The sequence below is a fragment of the Arvicola amphibius genome, chromosome 5 (genome assembly GCF_903992535.2).
Source record: "Arvicola amphibius chromosome 5, mArvAmp1.2, whole genome shotgun sequence".
Classification (NCBI taxonomy): domain Eukaryota; kingdom Metazoa; phylum Chordata; class Mammalia; order Rodentia; family Cricetidae; genus Arvicola; species Arvicola amphibius.
The window spans coordinates 99,097,489-99,120,993 of NC_052051.1; the positions used below are offsets into that span (position 1 = coordinate 99,097,489).

Here is a 23,505-nt window from a genome sequence, read left to right on the forward strand (position 1 = left end):
CTATTATCGATGATTATCCATTAACAACCTATATTTCCTAATTATACATTACATTTTTTAAAATGAACTACAATCACAATAGCTTAATCAAAATCAGAAATACATATACATATAACAAATTGACCTTAAAATCCATACCAATGTAAATTATTCATATCTATATCATATCCCCCTTTAAATGTAAAAGAACATTTATAAACAATATTTGGGAATGTGGGCAAGGTTTTTAAGTGGATTTAGTGACCATGTTGGAGCGCCAATCTGTAGTGTGAAGCGGCGGGGCTGCGTCCTGTCACCCGGCTGCCGGCTAACTTTACACCCGAAATAATTACACGGAAACTGTAGTCTTTTAAAACACTGCCTGGCCCATAGTTTCAGCCTCTTATTGGTTAATTTTCACATCTTTCTTTAACCCATATTTAGTAATCTGGGTAGCACCACGAGTTGTGGCTTACCAGGAGAGATCTTAACCTGCGTCCATCTCGGAGAGCAGCAGCATGGAGACTCACCATGCGACTGCCTGAAGCGTCTCTCTCTAACTCTACTTCCTTGTTCCCACAATTCTGTTCTGTCTACTCCACCTACCTAATTTTCTGTTCTTAAAGGGCCAAGGCAGTTTTCTTTATTAATTAACCAATAAAAAAAACATAGACAGATAACTCTCCTCCATCACACTGGTGTCTTTCTTGATTCCTTTCCACTTACTGAACCTGGAGTCTTTTAATTGGCTAAACTAGCTGGCTGACCTGCAAGACCCAGAGACCCAAAGCCCCCACCCCTCACTCACCACCACCCACCACTCTTGGTTACAGAGAGCTTTTGTGCCCAGTTTTTACCTTTTTACCTTTGGTTCTGCTGGAGATGAGACTGTCCTCATGTTTTCCAGGCAGGCACTTTACAGACTGAGCCATCTCCCTAGCTCCCCCAATGATTTTATTTCAAATGGACAAATTGAGTCACAGATCAGATTTGAAAGATGTTCAACATTATTTTGTTTCAACTTGTGCTTAAGTGTCTCTTGACCTTCATTACATGACAGTAACATGAAATATGAATGAATCAAATCTTAAAGGTTCACCACATAGAACTTGTATCAAAAGAAGTCTTATGAAAATATTTAAATTACATATTTGATAACTTGAAAATGTTGCTCACATTAAGCAGATTTCCAAAAACTACAAACCAATCTTAAAAACAAAACCAAACAAAATATAAACAAAGCCTCACACATATGTTTAAAGAAACAAAGGTCAGTGTTGAAACTAACACTTCCAGTATCAATGTACAAATCTATTGAATTTTAATGGTCTCTGTACACATAACAGCTTTTTATTACAGTGTAGGCGTAGGCGCCAAGTAGCAGTGGAAGGCTTTCATTTTCCAGGCGAACTGCTCTTGCAGACAGCAGCCGTACAGCACTCTACACCGTGACTTCCAAATACACACAACTGAAGAACTCAAATGGAAATGCTATTATCTATCTATTAAACTATCTACTAAAATGATGGAAGTAGGCAAACACTTTCAAAATCAAATCAAATTTTATAGAGAGATAAAGGTCACTAGGAAATAGAGGCAGACAGGAAGAACAGTGTCCCAGGTGAGGTGCCACTTCTCAAAGCACAACCACAGAGTGAAACAGGGCAACAACATTTCTTCCTAAACACACAAAACCAAAACAAGGCACTAAGGACACCAAGAAGGCAGCCGGAGAGATTGTTGGGGGACGGTATGGAAGGATTGCGCTGTGCCTTTAATCCCAGGCAGGGGCAGGCCTGGTCTACAGAGGTAGTTCCAGGACAGCCAGGGCCACAGAGAGAAACCTGCCTCATAGAACAACAACAACAAGAATTAATAATTTTCTGTGGTTAAAGGTACCACAAAAAAGTAATTTTGACAGTTAATCCTAAAGGGCTAGTTTTGAACTTCTGGTCTGAAACGCAGACTAATAGGTCTGAAGTGAAGTTTCTGCACCGTGGTGCACACACAATTTTAAAGGTCTTTTGAATGCTCGAAAGGATGTCAGCAAGGTTGCTACTTGCAAAATTAAATATGCCAATTTTTTTGTGAGGTTTTGGGGATTTGTTTTTTTGTTTTGTTTTTTAAAATATGCCAAATTTAAACAATATTTTAAAAGGTTTTTCAGACATGGGCAAATACGGACATGGGCTTTGGGCTCAATAAATGTGCAGGTGCCACCCTACCAAACTCACTGGGTTCCTATATTATCTTGATCAAGAGTGTTTTAACTTTGCTCAAAGCCCAGATAGTGCTATGGTTTAGATGTCACATGATTATATAATTACTCTAAAACTACATTGTGAGAGAAAGGCCTGCTCCCAGCTGGTGGTGCTAGCGAGAGGTGACTGGATCACGAGTGTGCTAATGTCAGGCTAGATGAACCTACTGGTGAGCCCATACCTGACTGGGCTAAGTGGAGGTGGAAGCTAGCCTGCAGGTGCTGCCGTGCCCTCTGCTTTCCCTGGGTCCCTCTCTGCTTCCATGAGGTATGCAGCCTGCTTCACATGGCCCTACTGTCACCTGATTGGAACCTCTAAAACCAGGAGCCAAAACAGCCCTTTCTTCCTTTAAGTTGTTTGCTTAGGGATTCTGCCAAGGTGACAAAAAGCTGATTAAGAGACCAGTCAACATAGGGGCAGTTGGTCAGAGAGCTAAATCCAGATTAACCTATCAGGATGAAATCCATGTTGGCTGGCCACTTTCTCATCTGATCTGGGGCCTCAGTTGCAGCTCTTGGCTGACATCCCTGTTTTCTGACTACAGATCAGAGTCCGCTCCCCAGCCAAAGGCCTGTGTCAGGGCCTAGTCTGTAAGCCTCACCCCACACCGGCAGCATAGCGACTGCCTCACAGCAGCACCCTCCCGTCCTCTAATACCTCTGACTCCTTTTCTGTGAACTGCCAGAGCACAGCTTGACTTTGAAAAGACCTGTTGAGTAAGCTGGGCCAGTCTTCCCCCAGGGCCCTGGCTGTCCATGTTCTCTGAAGATCCCAGGTCCTAGGTCGACGCGTTTGAGAAGGCCATGCAGTGAGGGTTGACCCTCTGAAATAAGATGAGCGTCTTCATGAAAGGAGCACCAAAGCTCTCGCTTTTTTCCTGGCACTTGAGGCTACAAGGAGAGGTCAGCACTCTGCAGTGAGAAGAACTCCTTGCCCAACCCAGCCATGCTGGGCACCTGATTTCACATTTCTAGTCTCCAGAGCAACGAGATGTAAATTCCCATTAACACAAGCCACCTAATCTATGGCATTTTATTATACAGCCCAAACTAAGACACCCTTTAACTTAAAGGCTGGAAGACACTACCTGTTTTAAAGTAAATTAATTAATGATCTTAATTACATCTATACAATCTCATTTCCATATGTGTGTGTGTGTGTGTGTGTGTGTGTGTGTGTTGATAACACCCAGCGACTAAGAACAAGGAACAGTCTCAGAATTCTGCTTATCATGGATGTTAATTCATGATAAAAGCGAGTTGTTCAAACAAGGCAGATACAGAATTTAATGAGTATTATGGGTACAACTTTATGTTTACAAGGTAATTTTCAAAGTGACTCCATGAATATAAATCAATCAAAATCAATTACTACTCTGAGACATGATATGCAAACATTGCTGCTTTGCCTGAGGGGAGACGAAGAGCTGAGAATGAGGGTGACAACTTCATTAGCATTGCAACCAGGCCAAGAGGATGTGCTTCACTCCACTGCTAGACAAACGTGGTCTTGACATCAGATAAACTTAATTGAGAGATGGATGCAGTCAAAACCAATTAGTTTATGTTTAAGAATAAAATCTGAAGTGATTTTTTTTCTAACAATTTCACTTTGCTTTTTAAAAGCTAATTTGTTCATAACTATGAAAGTTTTGAATAGTTTTAGAATTATTACTGTCCACATCATGGTTAGGTTGTAAGGCTTCCTTGCTTTGCTCTTGTGACTAGTTTTCATCTCTTTCAAGAAGAAGGAAGCCAGAGGAGGGCCTGGGGATCGGAAGTTGGGGGCATGCTAGGCTCAGAGAATGTTTTAAATCCTGAAAGTACCAGGTACTGACTCTGGTGGAAATAAGCATTATCAGCTCACACCCACCTCTGTCTCCTGGGTTGTATCCAGTGTCTTAGCTACCTCGAGTAACTAACTATTCATTGGAATCTACATTCTAGATTCTTAACTGCCACCCTAGCTGGAATCAAACCCCCAGCCTTGGGAAGGGGTTTCCCTTCCCTTGGGAAGATTTCCCCTGTGGCATTCATCTATCACTATAGCTTATAGGGTTAGAAAAGAACATAAGAACATTTTCAGCAGTTGAGAAGATGGCTCAGTAAACTGCTTGACTCGGCAAGCATGAGTAGCTGGGGTCAATCCCAGGAATCCACTTTTTAGCTGTAAAAAGTTGCATGTGCTTATAATTCCAGCACTGGGGAGACTGGGACAGGCACCTCCCTGGGGCACACTGGCCAGCCAGACCAGCCTACTGGGCAAGCTCCATGCTAAGGAGATACCTGTCTAAAACCCAAATAGGGTCTGGAGAGATGGCTTATCCTAGTGCCAATCCTTAGCACTCATGTAAAAGGCTCGGAGGCTTGTCTGTATGTCCAGCACTCGGGAAACTGAGACAGGCTACCCCTGGAGCAAACTGGCTAGCTAGACTCGCTGTGTTGAGTCTGGCTTCTATTAGGAGATCTTGCCTCAGTGACTAAGTCAGAGACTCAGTAAGGAAGACTCCTGTCAGCCAATGGCTTAAACACACATACATGTACACCTCACCACACACATATGCGAGGCAAAGAATCCAGGTACACACACATGTGTATGCACCCACACACAGGAAATCCATGCTGAATTTTTTTTCTTTAAGTAACAATCTTAAAAGGAGCAGTAGCAATGAAATGTGGGTTCAGAGAATTTTAGAGCTGAAGCGTTTTTGTTTGATAATTGGGGAAATGCGCACACACTTCTCATTCGTGACACCCACAAGAGCAGAACTCAGCTTCCTGCTTCTTAAATGCAAACCTGAAGCCCCTGATAATTGTCTAGTCCAAAGACCAACGAAGGGTTTGGATCTCACACACACATCTACACAATTCACTTAAACCACGTATCTTAATGTCACATCACGGTGGATACAGGGGAAGCCCAAGTGAGTGTGAGGGCTGGTCTTCGCGCTGTGTGGGACCCCTTTCCCAACCGTGAAGGTGTGCTCCTGGTTGGTCAGGAGATCCAGGAAGGTGGTCTCCTAATCAGAAACATGAGAGAGCTCTCTTTCTAATCTGCCCTGAGGATTAGGGACGAAGGATGGCAACTGTGCTCAATGAATCAGAAACACCACCTAGGTGCTGGCTGGTAAGAGACAGTTTACTCTACATATACACTAGTTTATACTAGCTTATTCTACATTTACACTAGTTTACACTAGTTTACTCTACATTTACACTAGTTTACACTAGTTTACTCTACATTTACACTAGTTTACTCTACATTTACACTAGTTTACACTAGTTTACTCTACATTTACACTAGTTTACACTAGTTTACTCTACATTTACACTAGTTTACACTAGTTTACTCTACATATACACGAGTTTACACTAGTTTACGCTACATTTACACTAGTTTACTCTACATTTACACTAGTTTACATTTACACTAGTTTACACTAGCTTACTCTACATTTACACTAGTTTATACTAGTTTACTCTACATATACACTAGTTTACGCTACATTTACACTAGTTTACACTAGTTTACTCTACATTTGCCCTTCAGCAGTAGCTAATGACTGTCCTGACTTCCTCCTTTTCTAACTTCAGCATTTATCTTGCTCAACAGAATTAGATCAGTGTGTGTGGGGGGGGATACGTGGGTACTGAATATGTATTAATTCACATTTCCTAGTTTCTTTTGTCAGTGCGTCCAGTAGCAGGTTATTATTGCTGTGTGACATGACTGCTACTTACAAACTTACAGATACAATGTGACTCAGACAAGTTTAATGTGTGCTGGCAAAGCGCCGAGCCTCCTCAGCTGAAAGGAGTATAAGGATCATCTAAATCTTATCTTTTAGCTAAAGGAGATGTAAGGCAAACACCTAGCTCAAGGAACTCCCTCTAACCCCTAAGTTATAGCATTTTTCTACTTCATCCTGTAGTGTTTCCTATGTGGTACCTGACAATAGATTGTAGATTAGCCATTAAAAAACAGAAGCAACTCTCACCACCCCACAGGAGGCTTTTCATATGATAAAGAGCTATGATTGAGTAAAGGCAAGATAAATGCTCGCCTTGTGCCTCGTGACACTGCCACTGAGTATTTCCCAGCTATCTTCCCGCTCAACAGGAAATGCCAGTGATCTTTCTAAGACCAGGGTGTACTGACAGGTGAATATAAAAACACAATTCTCCGGTGGGCTACCTCTCGCAGAGCACAGAGTTACTTATTCTTAGACCTCAGATAAGATACCAGGATCCAAGTCAAAGACAAGAGACAAAGAAACAATCAGAGGTGTGTGTGTCCCTGGGTGTAATCAGTACTGTACGAGCTTGGTTAAAATAAAGCATCTTACCAGGGTCTGATACATTTCAAACCAGAAAGGAAAAAGATCAGATTCTAAAATAGAATCAGCTCTACTGAGAGATCACATATATTTGGAACCAGATGAAATCATCCACTCTCCACAAATGCATGTGTTCGGTAAAGTCTTCAAAGGCGAGCTTTAAGCACAGCTTCTGACTATCAGCTCACATATAAACAGAACTTGTAAGCATCAGACGTTTTGCCCACTTTCCTTTGTCAAACATCCTTCTAACATTCCCTTAATTCAGCATGTTGTCAAATAGTACTGACTAGGCACTATTCTCAGTAACTAAACAGAACAGGCCCTTGTTCTGTGCTGTAATTTGGCACAGACAACATCCACAGAGGCCAGCCTTCCGAAGGGTATATCAGAACAGTTCTAAAGAAAGATCACAACAGCAAGGCCCAAGAAAAAGGCACTTAAAATTCTGTACCATTCCCAATTTAGCGTTTGCGATTGAGTGAAGGGCCATCTCCATGATCGCTTGGCTCCTTGTGCCGCTGTTTTTACCCCGTGGTTGGCATACATTAATCAGTCACTGCTCGACTGTCTCATCACTCACTGTGCCGAGTATATTCCCCACAGAGTCAGCTTTTAAACTCTTGTTAACTAAACTGTTTAAGAAACGTATTTTTCCCATAGATGGTAGGTGGTAGGAAATACAATTACCACATTCACTTGGAGTCTTACAAGTGTACATACTTCCTAAGGAAGGGGTTTGTTTTCAAATGTAATTTGCCATTATTTCAGGTAAACAGTGATTCTAAGTACCTCCATAAAGAGAAGGGAAACTGTCTTCATAGTCTACTAAGCTATTAGGTCAAAGAATGTTTTCTTTGATGGCCACAGAATTCATTTTCTGCTCTTCACTACCTTCCAATTTGGAACAGAAAGTAGGGAAAAGCAGAGATTAACATTCATGACAGAACCATGACACAATTGCATATAACTGCAATCTACACTCAGGAGACGGGATTAACGAAGAAAGCCTACTATACTGTAAGTTCCAGGAGAGCCATCCAGAGCTATCAGGGAAGATCGGTATTAAAAAAATAACAAACAAAAGCAAAAAGTGAAAGACAAAAATAAGTGCTAACTGTGTGGTCAAGTGCGCAACAGCAAACAGTGAAGACACAGTCCCCTCCTGAGAACAGAGTCCAGTCTGCAGCCATCTCCTCGCTAGAGGGACCTCATCTACCCAGTGTCGCCCCAGTTCTCACGGAGGAAGCAAGTCATTTCTCAGTAATCTTTTTCATGGGTAGTCTCTTTAACTTCTCTTTGAACTAAAGATTTATGGCTCGTTGTGAGCCTTAGTAATCAGCATTTTTTTTGTTAATTCTATTGTCTTTTATGAACCGTTACTATTTTTCCCTTTTAATTCTGAAGTCCAAGGAGAAAGTAAAATGTTCAACTAAAGACCTGGCCAACATCAAAGCAAAATTAAATATTTAATTTTTTATTATCATTGGAACATGAATCCTAAGGTCCAAGGTAAAAGGAACACAAGATAGTTAATTCTGTTTTTGCATTCTGGTGGGGTACTAAGGATCACATCCAGGAACCTATGCATACACGCTGGAGGCAAACTCTTTATCACTAAGTTACATCCAGCAAGGTAGCATTGCTGGGTTCAAACTGTGCTTCTCCTTACTATATTTAGATTTATTCTCTCAATTTCCATTCTCTATTTCATGTCTCCAAATATATCACTACCACTTTTCATTCTATAGCAATTATCTTTTTAATTCTACTTAGAGTGTTCATAGTCTCATACACACAACCAGTTTATTACTTGAGTTGCTAATGAGCCTGCCACCAATTTTATCTGTAGACTCCTAAATTTGTTATTATTCTCATTGCCCCAATGTGCCCTGTAGCTTCTGGGAGCACTGAGATAGGAGAGTCGCATAAAGTTGCACTGGGAGGACTCAGAGGACACAAGGGTGGGGCTTCTCACTGGAGAAGCTGTGCTATGCAAGAAACACGCATTAAACACTGTTATGCAGGAATTATTCCCAGGAATGAGGCTAACTTGTTCTCAAAGGTCTACAGCTATATAAGCTCTTTTTCAGGTTAATATGTGAGGGAAACTCAAGTTCCAAGAGGTGAAATAACTAGCCCAAAATCACCTGCTAATGAGTGACTGAGTTGGAGAAAGAGCACCTCTTCATTGACTCCACAGACAACCAGAGCTCAGCTCTGAAACGTGGAAATGTGGCTGTAGTCTGAGCACAAGGGATTGCATGATTACATTCTGTCACACCCCCAAATTAAAATCAGACATATGCAGATAAGTGATATTCTGCATTTAAATTTAAGCATCTAAACCTGGAGAGAGAAGCTAGCCTTAAATTCACTTAGACAATTCAAATGACTCATAAATATTTCCAATTTTCCTTCCAACCATAAAAAAAATGTGACCTTTCAAAAAATGCCACATCACTTTTGGCTATATTAAAGCTATACTTTTTAAAATTGAAAGTTAAAGTCTTTTAGGTCTAAGAAGTTCCAATACAAAGAAGGAATGAGGAAAGGTGAGGTCTAGTGCAACTTAAATATAATTGTATGCAAGATCCTGACCACATATAAAGGTGTGCATTATAGAGTTCTAACAGTGAGTACAGATTATAGTGGGACATGAGCCGTTTCTTTAAAAAACATATGCAATTTCTGAGACACAGTGCAAACACCTGGACGATATTGTTAAAACAGTTTGGCTGCTTCTGAGTGAAAATGTTTAAAAAGCTGAACTTGCAAGTTTGATGAATTTTGTGAGGCCCCAGAAGGCTGCACATCAGGAATGGCTGTACTTATAATAAGACAGTGAACTTGAACACTGGATCAATGCTCTCAGAGAGTTCTGTCTCATTTAATCCACTCACTTTTGTATTTCTTCTCATGCCAGGGAAGGACTATGGCCACAACCTAAAGCAGATGCGTCTCATCTTCCCAGATACGGCTGAAGACACGCGGATAGACATGTGACCCTAGATGAGAAATCTGACCACCCTCGGTCTTCTCAATCCCTTGCAGATGTGCCTGACCACTAGACACATGAAGCCAAAGACAGACAGGAATTCGGGTCAACACGGAACTGCGGGAGAATTGTCTGTAATCTATCAATCATGTTTTAAATAAAACGCTGATTGGCCAGGAAGAAAGTATAGGCGGGAAAACCAGACAGGAAGTAGAAATGATGTAATGAGAACAGAATTCTGGGAAGGAGGAAGTTGATTTCTCCCTCTCCTGCCCAGATCACCGAAGCAGCAGGATGTGATCTGCCCCACTGAAAAAAGGTACTGAGCCACATGGCTAACATAGATCAGAAAAATGGGTTAATCAAGATGTGAGAGTTAGCCAGTGAGAGGCTAGAGCTAATGGGCCAATCAGCTTTATAACTTTGGAGACCTTTGCGTTATTTCTTTGGGGATTGCCGGTTGTGGGGTACTGGGTGGGACAGAAACCCAAACAAGCAGGCCTGGCCCCCTCTTGTTACACGGAACTGTAACACATTATTTTCTTCTCTCTCTCTCTCTCTCTCTCTCTCTCTCTCTCTCTCTCTCTCTCTCTTTCTCTCTCTCTCTCTCTCTCTGTCTCTCTCTCTCAAACCTATGTTTCAGAGATGATAACATCCAGTTGAAATGCCAAAGGCTGGATGGACCTGCCTTTGTGATCCCTTGCCCTTGGATTCCTGGGTGGTCCTGTATTTTCCCTTTTTGATGAAGCAGCTCAAGTTTGCTTTGCACAATTTGCCAGGCTCTAGCAAAAGTTTGGGTCTTAAAAAGCATTTAATAGAATATATCTTATGCTTCTCTGCATACTGCCTCTTCCTATCAAGAAATGACTCTTTAGAATGAAGATGGGGGACTGGGGTAATGACTTGGTGGATAAAGGCTCTATTTCCAGGACCTACATAATAGAAGGAGAGAAATAACTCCCACAGGTTATTCTGAGCTCCACAAGAGCACCATGGGATATATGGCTCCTAAAACATGCACACAAATGAATGAAAGAATGAAGTGGAAACAAGTCTAAGGCGAAGATGGCAAAGATACCTTCCTGTCCTTGGTGACAGGGTAGGAGGAAGGAAAGCTAGCCAAGCTGGAGTCTCCAGCCTATGGTGCGGGCTCACTCTCACCCTGTCCATCTACACACAGGAGGAATGCCACTTAAGGCCTGGTTTACCGTCAGACTTTGTTCAGAGTACTTACAGTCGACTTAGTGAGAATACATCTTTTCACACTAGTTACTGGAAATGCACTCCTATTTCCCGGGGTAGTCTAATTTTCATCATTGTGGAGCCAATGATCTACACCTTGGGATTATATATCACGAAGACCAATGCAAACAGTTCATGAAATAACTTCAGCACTCTGGGCACTGATGCCCATCTTTCAGAATGTCATTAATAACGAAGCCTACCCCTTTCCAACAAAACAAGTCCTTTCCCCACCGCAACCACCTTTACTTCAAAGCACGGATACAGGCCATTCTGAATTCTGGTGCTACCATGACATTTTTGCCCCACAGCATGGTACTTTGGCTTCTAAAAGTGAATTCATGCTGTGAGGATAGGAAGTGAGGAAAATCAGACAGTTTCAGTTCATAGGCTATGTTTCCGGCTTAGGTCTTTGATAGTATTTTAATCTACAATGATCAAGGGCACTTGACTTCTCAGTGAAAAGCAGTGATCCAACTGAGGTGAACTTTATTCTAAATGAATGGCCTTTCTTTCCAGCTCATTCCTTCCTGGTGCAGAAGAATGACATTCTTTTAGTCTAACTGCTCCTGGCCTCCTTTGTGCCTGTAAGTTAGCAGACAACAACAATCAAAAAAGAGGCAAATGCTTGTGCAGTCTTTGAACATCAACCTTAATTAATGAAAACAAAGAAAAATGGGCACTATGTTTTTTTCTTAGATGAAGCAATAACACGAAACTGAAGGCTGTGACATGGCAGCAATCTGGTTTCTGCTGTTTTCATTTGAATTTTGAAACATAATCACTGTCCTGTAATTTTTTTCAAAGGCTAGTCCTTTTTACTTATCAAGATAACAACACAACAAACTTCATGACATAATTACCAGTCATAACAAGAATGTTGTTCATATGCTAATACTCCAGAACATCAATAAGAACAGAAAACAGGGGAGGTGGCTCTGGCACTAAATGCTGGGATCATAAGCAAGAACATAAGAACAGAAAACAGTTACTGTTCAGCATGGTCCAAGTGAGAGTTGGTGAGCAGAAGAAATGGTTAATGTTGAAGTACAACTTTGCGTTTGAAAAAGGGTTCAAAGACAGAACTGGCATGCTGATATTTTAGGATGTCCTGAAGATATGAAATCCAACCTTTAAATTTTTGTCTTACAAAAATAATGGCTTACATAAATACACCAAAGGGGATGGAAGGAGCTCATGTTGGTTACTGTTTGAATTGTTTCTTACTTGATGATGTAATGGTAACAAGAAAGACTTACACAAAAATTCTGTGTTCTGATTGTTATCCGTCCTCACAGGGGTACTAGGTTCAGAACTGTGTGTTAACTAAAGTTGATGGTATAGGCAAATATCCTGAAAGCTAAGTTGTCTCAGTCTGTCCGGGATGCTCAGAAGAGCCATGTCCTTTGCAGCATCATCAGGAGTGAGGATTAGACACAGTGCGTGCTGGCGTGTGTATTGCTGCACCTAGTTATAAGGCCTGGACAGATGCAGAAGGCAGCATCCCAAGGATGTGCTAAGGTGAGCAGCAGCAGGCAGGAACTTGACAGAACAACACACCGGTCTTCGAGCAGGCCAGTGTAATGGTGGTAAGAGCTGACCATGTTCCTGCCTGAGGGAACTTTGCTCCCAAGACCTTTGGACAGATTACATTTACTCCCCATCCTGTCCTCTCGCTTGTCTGTGGACAGACGCAATTGTGGGAACTGTATATCAGAGGAAGTTGAAAATCTTTAACTTTTTGGCCTGAAATCAGAAAGGAGAATTCTAGGGAGTCTGGAACATAAGGGCATTCAAAGATCAGGGAGCTGGTTCCAGCATATGCAATCCTGGGCTCATCTACAGGCTGAGAATATATGGGTCTCACCCTAAGCAATTTCGAGTCATTTAAGGAACTAAATAAAAGTACAGTCTGCTGACCAGGACAAGACTGTCTTCAGTGTAGCATATACAGATCAGACCCATGTAGCAGGAAAAGCAAGCAGATCTAAAGATAAACCAATGAGAAATTTCTAATATGAACAACACAAGGAAACAAAATGGAAGGAAAAAATGATGAACAAGTAAGTCTCCAGGTGTGAAAATACCAAAAGATATGACATTGTGTTATCACAGCTGGGGATAGAAGAAACAGTGAGGTGGTAAAAAAAAAATTAAGCCTTGGTTGAAAATGTTACAATTCAGTAAACAATATAAACAGAGAGATTCCAAGCTCTAAGTAGAAAAAGCAAGCTTAAAAAAAATCAAGGCAATGATATACCACAATCATAAACACTGCATGATGGAGGAGAGTTATCTGTCTATGTTACTTTCATTGGTTAATTAATAAAGAAAACTGCCTTGGCCCTTTAAGAGACAGAAAATTAGGTAGGTGGAGTAGACAGAACAGAATTCTGGGAAAGAGGGGGGAGACACTTCAGGCAGTCTCCATGCTTCTCCTCTCCGAGATGGACGCAGGTTAAGATCTCTCCTGGTAAGCCACACCTCGTGGTGCTACACAGATTACTAAATATGGGTTAAAGGAAGATGTGAGAATTAGACAATAAGAGGCTGAAACTATGGGCCAGGCAGTATTTAAATGAATACAGTTTCCGTGTAATTATTTCGGGTGTAAAGCTAGCCAGCGGCCGGGTGGCGGGAAGCAGCCCCGCTGCTTCCTTCTAAAGAACACAGGGGAACACCTGAGGGGAACTTGATTAAGGTGACATGCTACCTACAGGGAAATCATGATTCAAATGATTTTCCCATCAGAAATTGTACAGGCCAGAGAGAAGGAGATATTTTTCAAACTGTAAAAACAGACCTGTCCACGGAAAAGTTTACAGTAGCAAAACCATCCTTGATAAATGGAGTTGAAATTGAGGCATTTTAATATGAAGAAAAACTAAGAGAAAATCTGTCAGTCAGTAGATCCGCTCCAGAAGAAACATTAAAGGAGTTCTGCTTAGAGAAAGAAGCTTGCGAAACTGAGACCCAGGACAAGGGAACTGGGGCCTGCAAGACAGCCCGGTGAAAGGCACTTGCCACCAATCTGGCAACCTGAGTTTCAACCCCAGAACCCATGTAGTTTCCCCCAAGAGCAATTATAAGGCATAGATAGCCTTATAATTCTTATTCAGCATAATAATAGAAATTCTAGCCATTTCAGTTAAAACAAGAAGAAGATTTTAGATTATCACAGCATGTAGTTCATTTCATATGTGTATTTTAAGCACTGTATCATTAAATGACAAAAGTAGTATTGGGGCAACCAACCAATTGGTGTGCCATATTGAGAACCACACCCAACAGAGCCAAGGCACATGTGTTAGCTACTTTTCTGCAGTTACCTAGTAGTGACCATGCCTAAGCAGCTTACTTCCTGCCTTCTGCTGCCCTTCTGCCACAGGACAGGGGCAGCATGGGGGCCTCTGGATACATATCCCAGCTGCAATGGTTCCCCAAGTCCAGGGATAAACGGTGACTGAAATTAGTTCTCCAATCAAGTGGAAAGGGAACAAGGCAACCACAGTACCAGCAGTGGTGGGGTTATCCCACATGTTCTGGGGCCTGCAACTTGCTAAGCAGTGAAGCTAATGGCATCCAGCTTTCTCGGGGCTAGAAGTGGGGGAAGAGCATAAGGAACTAAAGACGTCAAAGAAGGCATCACACTTAACACTACCATGCTGCCAGCTGACTGTCCTGGAGAAGGCGGATTCCACCTCTGACTGCGAGGACAATGCATGAAAGGGATATTAAACACAAGAAAATGGAGGAGTGCTACAATACAGAGCGGGACTTCCGTTCTGCGTGGCTCCTCTTAAGGCTTTCAATGGCAAAGTCAGCAGTGGACAGTCTGAAGATGCTTCCATCATGGCCTCTATGCCCTCCACACTCCTCAATGTGGCAATCCAAGTTTACCCCGAAGCCATGTTGATGGCTCTGGCTTCACTCAGAAAAGCTAAATTGATTTCTTTAATAGACCAAGCTACAGACACAGATGGCTCACAACCATCGGTAACGCTAGGCCTGAGGGATCCGTCTTCCGTCCTCCATGGTCATTAGGTCACACATGTGGTACACAGATATATATGCAGGTAAAACATCCAGACGCATAACATAAAAGTAAATAAAAAATAAAGCAAAACAGATTAATATCCCAAAAGACAAAAGGGGGGGTGGGAATTAAATTGAACCAAGTGATATCCATCCAATAGTTGAAAATAACCCAAACCTAGCAATTTTTCAGCTGCCATTTCTACTCATAAGATAGACAGACAGATGGACATACAGATGGATCATGGGTGGGTAGGTGGGCGCGTGGGTGGGTGGGTGGGTGTGTAGGTAATGAGAAAAGGCATACACGACCGAATGAAGGCTGTAGGCTCTCTCTGGCGGACAATTTGCTCCGGCCTGAGGTCATTAGGTTATAAGCACGCAGTGGTCTTGAATACCTGTCAACTACGGCTTTGGTCCATGAGCTTCCTTGGACAGGTCTCACTCTCACGCACCCTGGCAGCCTGCCTGGCTCCCGGGATGACAGAGAGCTTCCTCTGCAAGGTGCCTCTGCCTAGGAGGAAGCTGAACCACTATCATACTGACCCTTCCCCTCTGCTAGCTTCCAACCCCAGAGGCTGTGAAGAAGAGCATTGGGTCAGAGGGAATGACAGCTGTCTGGTCGTTCCAAAGGCTGCGATGGAAAAGTGTCCAGGAGAAAAGGTACTAAACGTTCACCCTTACACTCCCAGCACCAAAACCCAGGAACTTCTGCTAGCTACAAGTTTACGAGGGAATTTACCTTGTACTTTTGTCTTTGAACAATTTCTTACTGCTGACTCTGTGTTTATCTGCAAAGTGAGATTTATACTATCCTCAAAGATTGCTTTCAAGGTATCAGTGATCACCAATCCACATTTACAGGGACTAGTCCTCTTGAGGTGGTCCATCTGGAGAGGCCATTTCCTCTAGACAAAGCTGCAAGACTTGGCTGGACGTCTGAGGATGGAAAGAGAAGCTGGGCCTAAACTTCTGCCTCACCCTATGTCCACAAGTAAACACCACTAGGTATGATGACGTAAGAGCCTCTCTCTAGCTCCCCATCAACATGATAGCCACCAAACTTGAGAATGTGAAAAGCTTGCCAGCCCCTGGAAACTCTAAAGCCCATTTTTGGCCTTATCATTACCACTTCTGCTATTTAACAAGAAGAATTAGAGAAGAAAGTTCTTTCCCAGGTGAATACATGAAGAAAACAAACTACCCACAAAAATCAAGAATTGCATAAGAATCAGAAGAGTGGTTTTGAGGCATGGCTGGCATCAGGTAAACATGCAACTGGCACTGAGATAAGCCCCAAACGGGCAGTGGTACAGGGAGAAACGTCTCATTATTATGGGGTCAACTGACTTCTGATAACGTAATTGCTGGAAGTTTCTCTTCATCCTATAAAATATCTCCAACAGGGATGGGTCAATGGGTATACAATCTGTAGATTTGCCCTTGCTCTGAGTCCATTCTTGACCAAAAGATATTGAGGAAGCAGATAAAATACTTCATCTACAAAAGGAACAGAGGAGCCAAGGGAAAACGCTACTTTTTTTTTTTTTTTTGTTTGTTTTTTCGAGACAGGGTTTCCCTGTAGTTTCTAGAGCCTGTCCTGGAACTAGCTCTTGTAGACCAGGCTGGCCTCGAACTCAGAGATTCACCTGTCTCTGCCTCCCGAGTGCTGGGATTAAAGGTGTGCGCCACCACCGCCCGGCGAAAACGCTACTTTTTAAAAGGGAGGTTATTGTTCACATATAAAGCAGTAGAGGGTGGTGATTGGCAGAGCTAAAGAGGGGCAAAACTGGGTGGTGGAGCCTTAGCACCCCATTGCCAACTACCGTCCTGTGGTTGCTATCAACCATCAGGTACCATCAGGCTCCAATACCAGGCACACGGACAGAATATATGGAGAACGTTCTAGATAAACAAATATAAGTTCTGCCTTTCTATTCTTCATGCTCCCATGGGATTTCATGGTTGGACTGCTCCAGTAGGGAAGGAGACTATAGCTTAGAAAATTCCCTGTGGGGAGCAGAGAAAGCCCTTAATAAATGTGCAAAACGTGGGTTAAGTCCTGAGAGAATGTATATTGTTGACATGGGTACAGCCATGTCAAGGACCTAATGCCTCAGACCCATGAGAATGGCAAAGCGAAAGGGACAGGCTTGGAAGTGGCGCAGTCGTCCTCTGGTCACCGTGAGAATGTTGGCAATGTGTACAAAAACCAGCAACTGCAGCTTCCTCCTCCAGGAGGATGGCAACCTGAGACCACTCTCCTACAAAGACTCCCTACCAGGACCGAGATATGTGGATGTGGATTCCCTGTGGTTCGCCTCCTCCAGTAGGCAAAGAAGCCTTAGAGTAGAACACTGCTAATCTGAATGTGGTCCCTGGAGCAGAGGGCCTCTTCCTCAGCTTCCATCTGGGCTCCCTCTCTGCTGGCCAACCTCCTCCACTTACACTTTTTTCTCTACTTCTTGATGCGACCAGTCATTATTTGTTTACTAACTGGTTGAGCACTTACCAGCATATGAAGCAGCAGCTTAAAGGCTCTATAGTTAAGCTTAAAGGCTCTATAGTTATCATCTATGAAATGTAAGCATCCCCGAGGTGAAAACTACCATGTTTACCTTTTGAAGTACTGAGAAGTTGAGTACCTTACTTCTCACATGGCTTCTGCACGGCTCTAAGAGCTTCGGGCATCTCTCTCCATCACAGTATCGTGACGTCAGCTCCTACAGCTGTTGATGTTCCCTAGTTCGAGTTCTCAAGAGAGCCTTAACCAAAAGCTCTGCTTAACACTGTGATGATCACACTGTACGCCATTATCATCACCAATGATGAGTACACGCACACGTTCCAGAAGCATACCGGCGAGCCCTATTAAAAGTGACGTTAAGGAACCTGGGATTTGGATTTCATTTCTTCTCTTAATAGTACATTATGAAGTTTTGATTCTGGAGTGAATCTCTCAAGTTGGAATGCATGTTATAATCACTGCTGGCCAGATGGCAGCTGTATGTGTCTTTGTTGGATACGATGCCCACTCTGAGGGATATCAGTAGCTGGGAAGAAAGTTGTGGAGGCAACATCACCATTCCTAAGAAATGCTTTATCAGCAGTGCTCTCGATGGCAGGGAGGTCCCTATGGTGTGGGGAATCATTAGCATCTACAGCTGAGCAGAAGAGCAATACTTAGAGACACCTTATTTTAATACAAATTCTTATTGGCATGGGTCCAAACATTTGTGTGAAACAACTCGTAGAGACTAGCATAGAGTAGAATTTTAGGTGAGAGGCACGCTGTTAGGGTACATACATATAAAATTTCTTACCATTAGTGCTTTGTAGACCAGGCTGGCCTTGAAGAGATCCACCTGCCTCTGCCTCCCGAGTGCTGGGAGTAAAGGTATGCGCCCTCACTGCCCGGCCGTTAGTGCTTTCTTAATAAGACTTAATAAAAAATAATAAAATAAATTCAGAACATCACCTGAAAACCAGCAGTGTGTATCTCTAAAACATAGAACCCAGCAAGGCGACACAGTTCATGTGTTTTCTTTCAAAGACAAAAAGACCTTATAATGGTTTCAGTGTGCATTGCTCCCAGGTCTCTGAGCCCTTGGTGCCTAGCTGGAGGCACTGTTTAGGAAACTTGTGGAATGGAACCTCAGAACACAGACCTAGTAGGCAGCTGCTGGCCATTAGCAATAAGCCTTAAGGGCCATAGCATAGTTCTAATTCTGGTTCTGTCTTTTTCCTGTTTGGCATCACAGATTGGTCCGTTCCAGCCACCATACCTTCCCTGCCACGAGGGCTCATCTCCCATGAACTAAACAGGGTGTTTATACGCTAATAGTCATACTGGGTTCTGTGATACCCTGACTCCATTAGGTTACTCGTCCAGGTATGGTGGTGTTCCAGTAACTAATTCAGACTTCTGAGAGATTCTCAAGAGAGGGGCCTGGAGAATATGCATAGAAAGATGTAGAAAACAGCATCTACTGTGGTTTCAAATTGTTTTTCTGCCATTCTCTAGAGAATCTGGGTTATGTGTGGATTGTCAGTTAAATCCAACAATCACCTTAGCGAAAGGAAGATAATCCCAAGTCTACCTAAGAAAGCACCTTGCTTGATGGACGGTACTCAAGAAATAGGAGGCAGTCCTCGCAGCCGACAGTGGGGAAGATAGCGTTTGGCAAAGACAACGCAGCAGCCCAGTCAAGCTGCTCATGGCCTCTTGCTCTGGCTGGAGCTTCCTCCCTGGCTGTGCTCTCTGCTGAATGTCTGCTCACCCAGACACAACAGCTTTCAAACACACAGAAGCCTTCCCTTGTGTCCAGAAACAAAAGCCAGCCTGCTCTGGTTTTATTCCCACTTTGCTTCGGTCCTCAGTGCCCGGTATAAAAGGGCCCCTTCTTCGGACACAAGCCAACCCACTCAGCAATCTCCCCCCACACAGCCCACCCCCTCCGTCCTTCACAGAGAGAAGAGTACTGGTAAAGTCATCTGCAGAAACAATGTGCTGATATTTCTGCTTGCATTCCAAAATATAGCAAACTTCCTGTCCCTGGTGCAGCTGATGGAGTCCCTGGGAAGGTCACCAGCAAGCACTTGAAGCGGTTCACAGCTAGCCCCAGAATGTAAGCCCTGCTGTGAAAGCTGCTTCCGTCACATCCAAGGTGAAAAATGTCTTGTCTTTTGGCCGAAGTCTCTCTGAAGTGCTGAGAGCAACTTTGCCAAGACCAAATTATCGAACTGTGTTACAAATACTATTACTGACCTTGTAAAAATAAAACTTACATTGAAAATGTTGTTTTTTTAACACTGCTAAGTAAACTATATAGATTTATGGTCGTGTAATGTCTATTGTCCTTTATAGCACTCTGAATACATATGTAGCAAATAATTCTCAATTTCTGTATTTAGTGCTACAAAGTATACAACTCTATTGTTTAGGCCAAAACAAATTTCAAATACCTGAAAGGCAAGGTATGTCCAAAGAATATAAGGCACCAACAGGAACCTGCACGTGACTTCAATGGAAGACTTCAAACTTGGCAGGAGTTCAGCCAGGAAGGAACTCTTCTGAGACACAGAGCACACTTGAACTGACCCTGACATCCATAAAAGAAACTTGTGCTGTGTACCCAGAGTGGCACACTGAATGTTGAACTAAGCATAGCAAAGAATAAGAAAAGCCCTTAGGTTACTTTCTTAAAAGTCTGCTTGTCAAATCGCTGGAGAACAGGCTGGGAAGCTACGGAAACTCAGCTTCAGAAAGGATGTTCATTTCCAGCCTTGACAGAGAAGACAGCACTGGGGTTTCCAGGTCACCTGCATGTCCTCAGCTTTAGCCCTCTGCCCGGTGGCTTTGTTCATTGTTAGACAAGAAGCTGATGGGAAGAGAGATGCTTTCAATGAAAGGTCCCAAACAAGTGTCCTTAGAAAAGGAAGAGATTGTTCTAGAACAGAGACCAACTGTTCAGGTTAATAGAGCAAGAGCGTTTAGAAGCATGCTGCACTTGCTACTGCAGAAGAGAAAATATGTATTCTTCGGCTCACGATAGAGCTTAAAAATTGAACTGAATAGCTATGATGTCAAAGAGGGTCCTCTGCCCTCCAGTGAACAAGACAGGCATGTGAAAGGTTTTCCTTCAAACTTTTCATCTAGTTTCAGGGGACTAAAACACCAGAAATAATTAAGAGATAATACAATTGGACAATGCAGACAATTCAGCATTAAATAAAAATTTATATGAAAATTAACTCATTGGGTAAAGTTTTTTTTTTTTTTTTTGGTTTTTCGAGACAGGGTTTCTCTGTGGCTTTGGAGCCTGTCCTGGAACTAGCTCTTGTAGACCAGGCTGGTCTCGAACTCACAGAGATCCGCCTGCCTCTGCCTCCTGAGTGCTGGGATTAAAGGCGTGCGCCACCACCGCCCGGCTGGGTAAAGTTTTAAATGCACTACAACTCTAAACTCTAAAAGGAAAAGCCCATGAGCAAGCCCATGCCCTTGGATTATCAGCACTTTCTCATATTTGACACCCAAAGTGTTAACAACGCAAAAATTAGGTATGTTCAATTTGGGCAATATTTAAGACTTAGTGACATTTGTGCTTCTAAAGGTATCATCAAAAAAAATGAAAAGATAGCCCATTCGGTGGGAAGAAACACTTGCATAACATTTAACTGACAAAGGCCTTATACTCAGATCACACCCAGAATCCTTAACAATTCTGCATAAATAGGAGTCCAATTTAAAAGCAAACACACAAATCAGCGAAGCATTGCTCCAAAGAAGAGAAGCAAACATTAATGGGTACTAAAGGTTTTCAACACCCTTGGAGAATTAAGAGAAATATGCATGGAAGCCACTGTGAGACACAGCACACCTGTTGAGATGGCTCCAACAACCAAGAGACAAATACGCAAAATGTAGAAATTGGAATTATTGTACATCACTGGCAGGAATGTAAAACAGTGCAGACTTTGTGGAAAACATTCTGCCAGTTCTTCAAATGACTCATCAGAGAGCTGCCATATGACTCAGCAACTCCTAAATGTGAATCCAAAAGAAACGAAAACAGATGTTCAGACAATAACTTGCATACAAATACTCAATCAGCAGTGTAGATGACAGCTCCAACCAGAAACAACCCAAAGTCCATCTACTGGTCAATGTGTTTGATTCAGCCAGTGGAACTCTAGCCTAGGTTTCTAGGTGTCATCTACTTGGCTGGCGTGCTGGCATACAAGGCCTTTTCTGATTCTAGAGGTCTTTCTGCAGTCACGCCATATGGCAAAACCCAGCAACAATCCTCATGCACACTTGGGAACTGACAGAAATTTAACCTCCATTCCGGGTTGGATAGCCACTCTGTGAGGGCAATCATCAAAAAAATCAAGTTAGAACAGAAGTGAGCACAGTGATGCCCACTGAACCACACCGTCCCCAGCAGTACCAGGTCCCATTCCAACCTTTCCAACCTGCCCAGACACATAACCCAGCATGGGGGAAGAAGCTTCATTTCCCTGTTCCTAGATCAGCTGTTTTCAAAAACTGAACGCATATGTTCTTGGGGAACCGACAGACTTCGTTTTCAAAGATTAAGAGAAGGTTACACATGACAAAGAGGTATTTGAGAAAGAAAAATATTAAAAAAAAAAAAAAAAAAAACAGAAACCCAGCAGGCTCTCTTGAGCTGGCTAACTCCTGAATGTCTTTCAAGGCTCTCAACACTGCCAACACTTCCTCCTCATTCCATGCCTGGATCTGTCAGGAGCTATTGCTAGTCTGAGACACCAGAATGGGTCCTATGGAAGAGCATAGGTAGAAGAGAGAGTAACAGCCCCCTTGAGACATTCTACCTGGATTGCCACCACCAAATCTCAAGCTCACTGCTTCCCACTCCATCCTTCACGTCTCCATAACTCACCACCGAGCTCTGGGATTCCTCACTGGGAGAAGTACAGCTCATTTTAAAAGGCTCTTGGAGGCAGATGGGGAAATGTGCAGTTAATGGGTGAACGTGGAATGAATCAAAGGTCTATAGCTGTCAACCAGGATCATACACACACAGAGGCCAGCAGACCAGCAGACCTCTCAGTCTCCTTCATGACCAGAAGAGACACTCTTCTGTTAATCACACAGCACATCAGTAACCTATGAGTACAGCGGTGCACTGGCAACATGCAGCACCACCAGCTGCACGGACAGAGGTGTGTGTTCCTCCAGAGCACGTTCACTGTGTCAGCAGAAAAGAGACAGCCCGAGAGAAGGAAATGCACTGGAAAGTCTTGTCAAAATCATGGCATATGGTAATATAGAATTCATGAATTAGTAATTTCTTGCCTTTGAACATAGGTCAGAAATCTAGTAAAAGATGATGAGGCCAAGACGTATGGCTGACAGTTAGACTTCTAGATTAAACTGCCAAAACTGTGTGTGTAAAATTCACTTGTTTTGCAGGATTCTAAGCTGAATCATCTTACTGTCAGTGGCAAATTATGTCCACAGTCTAAAAAGTTTGAATACTTAAATCACAAACATTTAATTAGTATCTATAATAATCCCAGAACCAGGTCATTTGGTATTAACTTAAATTCAGCTATCAAAAATGTTCAATGAGGTAATAATAGAATAAAATTACAGTCACATTATTTCAGTAGCAGAGCCATGAACACCAGGAAATGTAAGCATAGTTGCGTTGCTAATTTTTATGCTATTTAATTTCATCACTGCAACCTGAGGAGGAGGGAGGTACTATCTCCAGCCAACAAAATGCCCATGGGTTGCCAGTTCTAGGACACTAGCTCTTGCATGTGTCTGTTTAGTATGTATGTTCACATGTGTTTGTACAGAGGCATATGCATATGTGTGCCTGTGTGTGTTGTGTACACATGACTTCGACGTCAGATGTCTTCCTCAGCTGTTCTCTACTATACTGAGGCAGGGGCTCTTGGTGAACCTGGAGCTCACCGTTGATTCTGGGAAGTTAGGCAGCCATCTTGCCCAGGAACCCTTGTCCCTGCCTCCAGAGTGTTGGAATTACATGTGCTGACAACTTCTCTGGCTTTCACATAGGTTCTAGGGATCCAGACTTCAGCGTTTTACCTGCTAAGTCAACTCTCTAGCCCTACGAGAGTGCTCTGAGTGGGAATGGGGA

At 42.8% G+C, this 23,505-nt stretch overlaps 1 protein-coding gene across 2 annotated transcripts in view; it reads right to left on the reverse strand.

The window, feature by feature from the left end:
- The window catches only part of Garem1 (GRB2 associated regulator of MAPK1 subtype 1), a 175,085-nt gene that overhangs the window by 128,400 nt on the left and 23,180 nt on the right, over positions 1 to 23,505 (reverse strand). The gene's annotated exons all lie outside the window — the stretch shown is intronic.